Source organism: Pseudorca crassidens, chromosome 1, assembly GCF_039906515.1.
Source record: "Pseudorca crassidens isolate mPseCra1 chromosome 1, mPseCra1.hap1, whole genome shotgun sequence".
Taxonomy (NCBI): Eukaryota; Metazoa; Chordata; class Mammalia; order Artiodactyla; family Delphinidae; genus Pseudorca; species Pseudorca crassidens.
In genome coordinates this window covers 44,650,634-44,662,703 of record NC_090296.1, presented here as the reverse complement: position 1 = coordinate 44,662,703, position 12,070 = coordinate 44,650,634, and the positions used below count along the sequence as shown (strand labels likewise).

The 12,070-nt window shown below is 38.8% G+C and overlaps 1 pseudogene; it reads right to left on the bottom strand.

Moving 5' to 3' along the window:
* Nucleotides 1-9,684: 9,684 nt before the first annotated feature.
* LOC137226542 (charged multivesicular body protein 4b pseudogene) lies at nt 9,685-10,568 on the bottom strand (annotated as a pseudogene).
* Nucleotides 10,569-12,070: the final 1,502 nt, after the last annotated feature.

Sequence of the window (12,070 nt, the reverse complement as noted above, 5' to 3'; positions counted from 1 at the left end):
AGAAAATGTGCAGGCAATACTAGTTTGGCTGTGATGCTGGAGAATCTGAGACAAGGCTGTTGGTATGGAAGGATCTCACTGCATGCAATTTGCAAACATGCCAACTCAATAGCATGTGATAGGCACTGGATTCGGAGGTCTTGGAGTCTTCAAGGGCTGGGAAGGAATAAGAGCTGAATGGGGGAAAATCTGCCCCATGAAACAATGCTTGCCCCTTAGAAATCTGAGATTTATTCATTTTAATAAGAATCTGAAAAACGCAAAAAGAGATTGAACTTCTGACGAGCCCTCCCCTTCTGAGTCCAGTCATTACCTCTTCTTGAGATTTTTCTGTACCTTCCTTTTACTGTCCATAAAAAAAAAAAATCTGTCCTGAAAATCATCAGTAGAATTCATATGACACAGGGGCTGTGTAAATCACAAAGTGTATTCACTGAGCAGTTGCACAGAGGAAAGGATTGCTTTGATTTTGCATGGAGAAAGGTGGAAGCAGAATGCAGTCGATGAAGAGCAGAATTCTGAGAGCTGAAGAGTTCCCAGAACTTCCCATCCAGATGGAGGCAGATTTGGGTCTGCACGGCTGTACTTCTAGAGTCTCCCTTGGTCTGGAGAACTGGGCTACCATGTGCTAATTCCCAGTGGAGAGGTGCCCTTGCGATATTGAGAGTAGGCATGGGATCACCATGGGGGTTTGGTCCGCCCCAACAAAAGTCTTATCTAAACACCTCTTCCTGCTCTACATTCATGTGAACCAGAGACTACGGTGGATTTCCTCAAGTAAGTAGGGAGATTTTTCCCAGAATGAGGATGGCTCAGGATTGCAATTTACACCTCACACTCAGATTAGTAAAATTTCTTTCTTCTTGCCTTTTCAGTCTTCCACATCGATTGATTCCAAACTGTCCTGTACATCACTGGCAAAATAGTTTTCCATGCTTGCCAATTCTACCCTGTTTTTTCATTGCCCACAGCCTCCCTATGGCTCCTCATTGCCATGGCAACCACATGTCCTGGGTTTTTCAGGACATTTTGATTTCAAATATTCTGTCATGTGGTCAGACCGTGTGTCAGATCATAAGCCAAAAGATACGTCCTGATTTGGGTTTTGAAAATATTGTCACTATACCCATTTCACCCCAGATATGATTGTTGTTGATCCTTTTTCTAGCAAACTAGAAAACAGTGCTTCTCTTTATCATAATACCTTTCATTTTTACATAATATTTTGCAGAGTGCTTTCACATAGTCACCTTGGTGGATCCTTTCCTACCTGTGAAATAAGACAAGATAAGAGACATTATTTCAATTTTATAGATGAGGACATTGGGGCACAGAGTAGTGAATTGTCCTTCCATCATTTCCATAGTGGCAAAACAACTAGAATCCCCATCTCTTGACTCGAATGTCTTTTTTTCTCTAACATGCTTCTTCCAAATATAAAAGTGATACTTTGTACTCTAGGTTTCTTTGTCATTGTGGTCCCTGAAAGACTGACTTTCAGGGGACTGTGTAACTGTAGTACAACTCTTTCCTGATTCATGTCGCACATCAACTCACGAAGTTGAGGAAGAGTTGAGGGAAAGGCTTTAAGGTGAAGAACTAGGCGGCTGAAATGTTAATCACCAATGTCATATATAACTTACAAACAGGGAGAGAGAGAGAGGGGGTGGGGAGAGAGAGGAAGGGAGGCAGGGTAAGAGAGAGAGAGAAGAAGGGAGAGAGAGAGAGAGAGAGAGAGAGTAGGGGGAAGGGAGAGAGAAAAACAGAGAGACAGAAAGAGAAGAAGGAAGGAAAAAAATTCTAGGGAATCTGTCCAACAGTTACACCAGTGATATTTCTTAAAGACAGACTTATTTTAGTACATGTCTAGCAATGTTTATAAACATCTGTCTCTTAGTATTCTTCTTTATTATTAAAATTTCTCAAAAATAGTGTTGTATTATATTACTCCCAGCTAGTATGTTGCATGGTGCTAGACACTATACATAAGAATAAAAAAAGAAAAGAGGAGGGTAATGTATATTATTAGCTTAATTATTCACTCATGTATTCGATAATTAATTTGACAAATATCAAGTACCATCTACGTGCCAGGCGCTATACTAGCCACCAGAGATACAGTGGTGATAGCTCAGAGCTTATAGTTGGGTGATAATTATTGATTGTGATAAGTGCTACAAAGACGATAAAGAGGATGATGTGATGAGAGAACTGCAGGAGGCTGGGGAGATCTTAGGAGAGCTACTTCAGATTGAGTGGCCAGGGAAAGCCCTTCTGAGGAGGAGGTGTGTAAACCGACACTTGATGGATGATAAATAGGCGGGGTCATGCACAGAGCTAGGGAAAGAGCATTTCAGCAAGTAGAAAAGGAAACACAGAGCCCTGTACTTTTTCTGTTCCATGTGTCTTCAGCCTAGTGACCTAGCAGTTGAGGGCTGGGGAAATGATGTGAGGTGAGGCTAGAGAGTTGTCTTGGCCTTGAAGGCCATGGTAGGGGGTTGGGACTTTATTCTAAGAGCAATAGAAAGAATTAAAGCCATTGAAGAGCGAGACCTATAGATAAAAATTTTCTAGGAAAAACCTGCATCATTACTCTCCAGAACCCAATTCTTATCCTAAAGTACCTAGTCTACAGGAGCTAGGTAGTCTACCCTATATGCTATTCACGCTATAAGCAAAATGTCAGAACTCTCAGGGGCTACTGGTGCAGCATTATAAAGTTATTTACCCTCTAAAAATGTTCAAAACAGAGTGTTTGGGGTTTTTTTTTTTTTTTTATCATTTTGTTTATTGAAGCAGCAAAGACAAAAGACAGGTTCCCACTCTGGTTGAAGCATATCACCTTAAGCAAATCTGTCGCATCTTATCACCTTAGTTCTCCAAATAGAATGAACAAGCTCTTTTTCTTTCTCAGGTAGGATGGTGTGATTACTGATTACTTGCTCTTTGCAATAAAATACTCATAATATGTAGTGTACTAAATTATATTTCTTTTTAATCTTATTTTCTAAATCTCCTTTAATGAAGTCTTTTTATGTTTCAATACTTATCTTCTATCAGAACAGAATTTTTATGCTGGATTTCAAAATGTGGATTCACTAACACCTCTTGTACACCAAGTTCTATATTGTCTAGGCATCTGAACTCAGGATCAATAAAATTATTCAGAAGTTGGAATGCAACCAAGGTTAATTTGAGAGGAGAGTACATGAAAATAGGAATAATCAGGCAGGTTGTTTCTGGCTAGACAGGGCTGGAGAGCCTTTGTTACTAAGCAGAGAAGAGGTTTACATTCTAATTGTTGTTGGTATCTTCAACCTTAATGTTTTGCCAGAAAATGGACAGGAGGAGGCAGTGGTATGTTACCGAAGTTTTTCTGCTAAAGTTTACTATGGCATCGACTCAGCAGGCTGGGATTTTAATTTGTCTGTGACTCTGGTCAAGGCAAAACACGTGTGATGTTCATTTCTTTCTGTTGTGATCCATGGTGATGTTTGCATAACAACTATTTCAATGAAAAGTGAAAACTTTTAGTCAATTATCAGATGCTTTGCAATGGCCGGACATCATGCACATTGCATGACTTGTGGGTTTCAGTTTTCAGCTGGATGTGTTGACACTAAGTTGTGGGTATTCGCTAAGGATAGTCACAGATATATGCATGACCCTCAAAGGAAGCTCACCTAATGCACAGTTGCCTAGCACAAAGCCGGAGTCTATTTTTTTTTTAATGATATGTATGACTCTCAGTCTATATTCTTTATTTCCTGGAAATAAAGTATCAAATTAATTTTAGACAAGGAGTAATTGTTGGATGATTCACATTTAATTTGCAACACTGTTGGACAGAAAAATATTCAGTGCCAATCCAGGCTTACAGTCATAGCTTCTTTCCTTCCTGAAGGTGTATATTTAAGGACAGACATACAGCTAACCCAGACATACTATAGCTTGTCAAAATTCTCTATTCAAGAATGTTTCCTAATGAAAAAACTAAAACAACTGGTTTGTTTGAGTAAATGTGCTTATCAGTGTGCTACTTCCAGAATAATCACCTTAGATCTATTTTAAAGTGTTACCATAGAACAGAGATTCCATGTTATAAAGTAAACCTTAGGAGCCCAGGATGTCAGGTAAACTTTACGATTTATTCCTGTAGTAACCCTAAGCTCAAATATCTAACCACTCATTTGTTAAAACACACTTAGCAAAAATAAATTTTATTTGAAAAACATTGGATTTCCCATTTTGCTTTATGGATTTGAGTCTTTCAGACCACATAGTATAAGGAAAAACTTAAAAGGCAAAACATACATAATTTACTTCACACTCTCTTCTATTGCTTTTTGGTTTATTTAATTTAAAAATAAAACTCTGTCATGCAGTTAATACTAAGAAAAAGTGTAAAAAATTGTAACAATGGCAATGCTATATTCCCCAGCTGTTGGGCTCTATCCTAAAATGATCAGTTCTTAAAATGAAAAATTAATTTAAAATATTTTTCAGATGGGTGACTGAAGTTTTCTTTCTTTATTCATTAATAAATAGTTTTGAGTACTTTCTGTGTGTCAGGCACAGGGCTAGGATGTAAGGATACAGTACAGAGAGCGACCCAGTTTATTTTAGGAGGGCGTTTGAAGGTGTAAACCTGGGATAGGAGGCAATCTGGAAAGGCACAGAAGGCCTCGTAGAAGCCAGTTCTTGGGATATTCCTGCCAGTGATTTAAGCAGCAAGTAACTAAGTGGGAACATTCTTCATGTCAGTAGTTATGATGCTCTGTTATAAAAGGGATTTCCCCCAAGTTGCCTTATTACAAATCCCCCGATAGGTGACATTCACATTTCTCCCCACACTCCAATACTAAATCAGTAAGTAGCATTAGGTTCCTTTTTTCTTTTCCGTGGATTGATCTCAACCAGGAAACTAGGTGAGTTTTATAGTTTCTCCTGTCCTAGTGTTCTGGCGTATTTGTCGACCCCTCAGAGTGCAACTTTCTCAGAGACCACCCTAACCCTGAATGCTTTGGAGGCAAAGATGGGTGGTAGTAGAAGAGGAGACAGCAGATGGGGAGGGGTTGAAAATTATTTTGGAAAATAACTCCCAGATGTATTTTCTGCCATTACTTTACATTCCCTTGGATCTGTTCTAGTTCTGCCATTTAGCGAGTGCTCATAGAAGACGCCAGTGGCCACTGGGGGGAGGATGGAGAGTTTTGGTGACTCAGAAAATAGCCATTTGACATTCAACCTTCTTTCTTTTGTCCAGAGAGAGCTCACAATAATTCAGTCGTGAAGTTAGGGCGCTGAAATCAACACCTGCACAACCATGAGGCAGATTTAAAAGCGCCGTTATTTTCTTGGTTTCCCATCCAAATGAATATTGAGAGAGTTTCTCTTAAGAAAGTTCTCAACTCTCCCGTTGCGGGTGGTTACTCCCAAATGTTTTGGTGACCTTAACGAAGGATGTCTGGATAGGGCTGCGAGATACAATTCTGGATTCCTAGTTAAATTTTAATTTCAGATAAACAACAAATCATTTTTTTCAGTATAAATATGTCCCATACGACGATTGGGACGTGCTTATACTGAAAAAATTATTTATGCCATCTTGTATTTTTATTTGCTAATTCTAGCACTCTGCCTGGGCAATAGACACCAGAGTCTTCATCTCATGATATGAATAGAGAGATCAGATGATGACTTTAAGGCACAATTGTCAGCACAATTTTGGTGCCATCAATAGCAGCACAGTTTATGATGCACCCACACACTCATCAGAATTGCAGTGGTTGCCATGCCAAGTTAAGTGAACATGGTCCTTTCAATCTAGGAAGACAATAATGGGACAATATCAACAGTGGTAAAGCAGATAAAAAGAAAAGGGAACATAAAAACTTGACGGACATCAAAGGAGAATATAGAATAAATAAAGTACTTCTATTATGTGGACAACTCGTTGTTAGGAACTGACACAAGACCACAAACATTTCACAGAGGTCACTGGGCAACTGTTGACATCTTCCTATTTGGAGGCAAAACAATGACTCAGAAGTAAAAGAATCTCTGCTTCGTTTAACAAGCAGAATTTCCCAAGGTCCAGAATCACCTCAACTGCTCATCTCTGCAAGGCATTTCATGGGATTAAAAAATTACATGCATATATAAAAAGGGATACATGTACACACATTACTATACACACATAAATAAGGGACAATGAACCATGGATGCAATCAGAAAATTCTCACATATTTATGTGTAACAGATCTGATCAGTTAGCTGTCAGTAATGAATGACCCTGATAACCATGTTTGGATCAATGGTGCAGGTGTTGCACTGGTGACTAAGATGACTGAAATGACCCAGTCCATTGTGCTAAAACCTAGTTTTATGGTGAATGCTCACTTGGCAACCAGTTTACCAGACTTTAGAAACTGATTTTAAATGATTGATTCAGAAAGTCTGTATGTAGGATTAGGGTGGCCTAAGAGATTGTCAAAGGTTAGCTGTACATTTTTCCATATTCTTTTCTTATTATAAAAGCAATGCATAACCATTGTAGAGAGGTTAAGAAAACAGGTAAGATGAATGATGAAAAGAAACCACAATCTCACATCTCTGAATTCCTCTTTAAATTTGTTAATAATGACATATTTTATATACCACCAAAAGATCAGAAAACAATCTATCAGATTTCTGTCTATCCCCACCAACATTAAATATATTTTACTCTTATTATTATTATTTGATTTACAGTTTTATTTTTTAAATAATTTTCTAGTTTTTATTTTATTTTTTATCCCCCTTTTTTTTTTTTTTTTGCCGTACGTGGGCCTCTCACTGTTGTGGCCTCTCCCGCTGCGGAGCACAGGCTCCAGATGCGCAGGCCCAGCAGCCACGGCTCACGGGCCCAGCCGCTCCGCGGCATGTGGGATCCTCCTGGACCGGGGGAAGAACCCATATCCCCTGCATCGGCAGGCGAACTCTCCACCACTGCACCACCAGGGAAGCCAAATAATTTTCTATTTTTTAAAGGAAATATGTTAAGGACCCATCTCCATCCCTTCTTCACTTCCCTCCTTTCTCAGGGGTAACCATTACCCTGAAATTGTTGTGCCATTCTCATGGATGCTTTTACAATACATGTATGGATACATAAACTACCTTTATAATACATGTATAGATACATAAACTATTGTTTTGTGTTTTTTTAAAAACACATCCTTTGGAATTTGCTGTTTTCACTTATGTTTCCGAGATTTATTCACGTTTATGCATGCAGATCTAATGCATTCATTTTAACTGCTGTACAGGATTCCATTGAATGAATGTATCCATTCCCATACAAAGAGACATTTAGAATGTTTGCACATTTTTCTCTAATACAAACAGTGTAGCAATTGGTGTCTCTATGTACACATGTTCAAGAATTTTTTTAGAGGGTACACCTAGAAGTATAATTTACTGGTTGGAAAATATAGAAACCTTCAGTTTCCTAGGTTTTGAAATTGCTTTTCAGAGTGATGATGCCAATGTATACTTCCACCAGAAATGTGTAATAATTGCCCCATGTCTTTAATAACACTTGATATTATCAGAGAGTAATAACACTTGGTATTATCAGAGAGTAATGTTTGCCAGTCTGATGAGTGTGAAATAGTCATTGATTTAACTTATATGTCACTAATTGTTAATGGAGTTCAGCAAATTTTTCATACGTTTATTTGCCGTACAAGTTTCTTGTTTTGTCAATTACTTATTCATAATTTTTGCTTTAAAATTTTTTTTCACTTGTTTTTAGGAGTTTTCTTTTAATATGGCTTGGATACATAATCCACTGTTATATCATTTGCAAATATTTTCTTCTAATCTGTCTTGTATTTTATTTTGTTTATGAACATCATATCAAATATTTAAATTTAGAGTACTAAAATCTATTCATATTTTCTCTCAGAGTTTGTGCTTTTCATGTTTTGTTCAAGATACTCTTCTTTACCATAAAGGTATTCTCCTACATTTTCTTCTAAAAGTTTTATAGTTTTGTTTTTTTACATTTAGGTTTTTAGTCGTTCTAGAATTAATTTTTGTTTATGGTATGCAATAAGGGATATGGATTAAATTTTATCTTTTTTTCATATGAATTTCCAGTTGTCTTAGTGCCATTGGTTGAATGATACATTCTTTCCCTATGGATTTGTAATGTCATCTCTGTTATATATCAAGCACCCATATAAATGAGAATCTGTTTCTGGACTCTATTCTGTCCTATGATCTATTTGTCTATTGCTGCTCTAATGCCACTCTGTTGAGGGTAAGCCTCCTCTTTTCATTCCTGCTTTCTCTTCCTCAGTCCTCTACTCTCCCATATGATAGGGGTTGTCACAGTCTGAAAAATCATGTTGAGATTTTGATTGACACTGCATATAATTTTTAGATTAATTTGGAGAGATCTTTACTATATTGAGTCTTTTCATCTGTTAACTTGATATACCTCTCTTGGTTTTAGTTCTATTATTCTATCCAATAAAGTTTCATATTTTTTGCATGAGGTTTTTTTGTTTTTATTGCATATTTTCCCTAAGTTCCTTATACTTCATGAGGCTATTGTAAATGAAAAACTTTAAAAAAAAATAAATTTATTTATTTTTGGCTGCCTTGGGTCTTTGTTGCTGCACGTGGGCTTTCTCTAGTTGGTGAGCAGGGGCTACTCTTTGTTGTGGTGCGCAGGTTTCTCATTGTGGTGGCTTCTCTTGTTGTGGAGCACGGGGTCTAGGCGTGCGGGCTTCAGTAATTGTGGCACGCAGGCTCAGTAGTTGTGGCTCGTGGGCTCTAGAGCACAGGCTCAGTAGATGTGGCACACGGGCTTAGTTGCTCCGTGGCATGTGGGATCTTCCTGGATCAGGGCTTGAACCCATGTCCTCTGCATTGGCAGGAGGATTCTCAACCACTGCGCCACCAGGGAAGCCCCATAAATGGAGAACTTTAATGACATTTACAATAGTTTGTTGTTATTGTATAGAAATGCAATTAATTTGGGTATATTGATCTATATTTAGCAACCTTGTTGAAATTTTATATTTGTCTTAGTTTTTTTGAACCAATCTTATTGTCTTTCAATAATGACAGCTTCATTTTTTTCTTTCCAATTCTTATACCTTTCATTTTCTTCTCCTTGTCTTACCATGCTAGCTAGAGCCATCTTTACAACGTTGAATAGAAATAGTGATGGTGAACATGTTTGCAGTATTCCTGATTTTAAAAGGAATGCTTACAATGTTTCATCATTGAATATGATGTTTGCTGTAGGTACATGAGGTTAAGTTTGCTGATCTTTCTGGTTTGTTAAGAGTTTTTGGTTTTGTTTACTTTGTTTTGCAATTAACTGATGGGGGTTGAATTTTATCAAATATTTTTTGTACATCTAGTGGGACCGTTGTATGATTTTTTTTAATCCTTTAATCTATGCTTTTCTTTTTATCATATTACATTTGCCTGCTTTTGGTGTCAAAAGTGAAGGAAGTACCAGCTTCACAAAACAAGTCGGGGAGTTTCTCCTCTTCCTTTTTTTTTAGATCAGTTTTTTTTTTTTTTTTTTTTTTGGATTTGCAAATACAGTTTATTTTACAGAAATTCAACATTATAAACTGCAGGCACTTCCCAGCCCCCTACCCTCCTCCCCGCAACCCGTACCTCTGGGTGCAGACCATGCTATGCAGAGTGAGCAGTGATGCAGCCGTATTGCTTTGGAGGGAGATTCGAGAGCGATGGAACCTGCCTGCACCACGGCCTGCCTGCCCCACACACGCACAGGCCTGCCCGCCTCGCACGCAGGCCACCAGACTCTGTCTGGGCGCAGCCTGCACTGGACCAGTTAAATGGATCCAGCCCAGGTCTCCAGTTCCTTCATGTCATCGTCTTCCTCTTCCTTCTTCTTAGTGGGTTTTGATGGTAGGGATATAGAGGGAACATTTGGTAGAGGGACTGTTTCCGGTCCACTGATTTCCAGCAAATTCTTGTCTAGTTCCTCCTGTTCTAGTTCTTCTAATTCTGCCATGAGCTCATCCTCGTCAAACTCTTCTCCAAACCCTACAGGTTTTGAAATAGCTGTTGAAATCTCTTCTGCAAGTTCCTGCTGGTCAGCAAAGTCCTGCATTAACTCATCAACTTTATCGATGTCCATGTTGTCGTGGGCAGCCTTCATGGCTTTGGAGGCATAGTCCATGTTCTTGAGTACCTCGGTGTTGGTGTTAGCATTCTCCAGGGCCTCTCGCTGGAATTCGATGGTTGACAGTGTGCCGTCGATCTGTGCCAGCTGCTTTTCATACCTCTTCTTGCGCTTCAGTGCCTGGCGGGCAGCGCGCTGTTTCTGGTGCCGTACTTCTTGGCGGCTGTCAGCTCCTGCTCGATCTTCTTCTCCAGGAATGCCTTCTTCTTACTTAGCATCTCCTCCGTGTCCCCAAGCCTCTGGATGGCCCTCTGGGGGGTCGGGCCGCCCCTGCCGGCCTTACCCGCTCCAGCCCCGAACAGCTTCGCGAACACCGACATGGTTGCTGCTCGCCGCGCCGGCCTGCGCCGCCTGCTCCGGCTCGGCTCGGCTCGGCTCCGCTTTGGCGCCCTCTCCCCGCTCCCCGCAGCCGCAGGCCTCTCCGCCATCTCCGCCCTAGATCAGTTTTTATAAGATAGAATTTATGTTTTGAAGGCTTGATAGGATTTTGTAAAACTGTCTGAGTCTGGTATTTCTGTTTTCTTGTTTTGTGGATAGATTTTTCACAACTGATCCAATTTTTTTTTTTTGGTACGCGGGCCTCTCACTGTTGTGGCCTCTCCCGTTGCGGAGCACAGGCTCCGAACGCGCAGGCTCAGCGGCCATGGCTCACGGGCCCAGCCGCTCTGCGGCATGTGGGATCTTCCTGGACCGGGGCACGAACCCGTGTCCCCTGCATCGGCAGGTGGACTCTCAACCACTGCGCCACCAGTTAAGCACCAATTTTTTTTTGTTTTTAGTGTTATGGTCTTTCGCTTTCTATTTCTTCTTATATTAGCTTTGATAAGTTTTTGTTTTCAGAATAAAAATTCCATTTTACTTATGTTTCCAAATTTGTTGGCATGAAACTATTCACAGTATTCTCTCATAATTTATAAAATCTCTTATTTATCTGTACTTATATTCTTTTTCTTATTAGGTTGTGTTTTTTTATGACTTCTTAGTTTTACTTAGAGACATTTGCCAGTCTTTTCAAAAGATAGCTTTTATTTTTCTTGATCATCTACTTTTTTATCATTGCAAATTTCTTAATTTCTACTCTTATATTTATTAAGGATGATTCAGTTGCATTATGCGAGTTTTTTTTTTTTTAATTGTGATCTACTTCTAAACACATTCTAATTCCATTGTGATTTCTTCTTTAACTCATGGGTTACCACAAAGTGTGCTTTTAAATTTAAAGATCCCAGGGAGTTTTTCTGTTATTATTTTTAAATTTTATTTGATTGTGGTCAGAAAACATGGTCAGTGAGATATTGATTTTTTGATATTTTTTTGTGGCCTAATACATGGTCAATTTACGTAAATGTTCCATGTGGGCTTGTAAAGAAAGTGTGTTCTTTAATTGTTGGGGCATAATTCTCTACATGTTTATTAAATCATTATTAATGATGCCATTCAAATCATAAATGATCTTTCTAAATTTTTAGTTTGCTTGATAATTATGGAAAGATGAGTGTTTAAATCTTCTGTGATTATGAATTGATCAAATTCTTCTTGCTATTCTGTAAATTTTTGCTTTATTTGGAGGGTATATTACTGGGTACAACTTATAATTGTTATGTTGGTAATTTTTTACTTTTATCATCTATTCTTTTTTTTTTAATTTTTTTAAAAATTAATTAATTAATTTATTTTTGGCTGCGTTAGGTCTTTGTTGCTGCGCGCAGGCTCAGTAGTTGTGGCGTATGGGCTTAGTTGCTCCACAGCATGTGGGATTTTCCCGGACCAGGGCTCGAACCCATGTACTGTGCATTGGCAGGCAGATTCTTAACCACGGTGCCACCAGGGAAGTCCCTAGCTTCTATT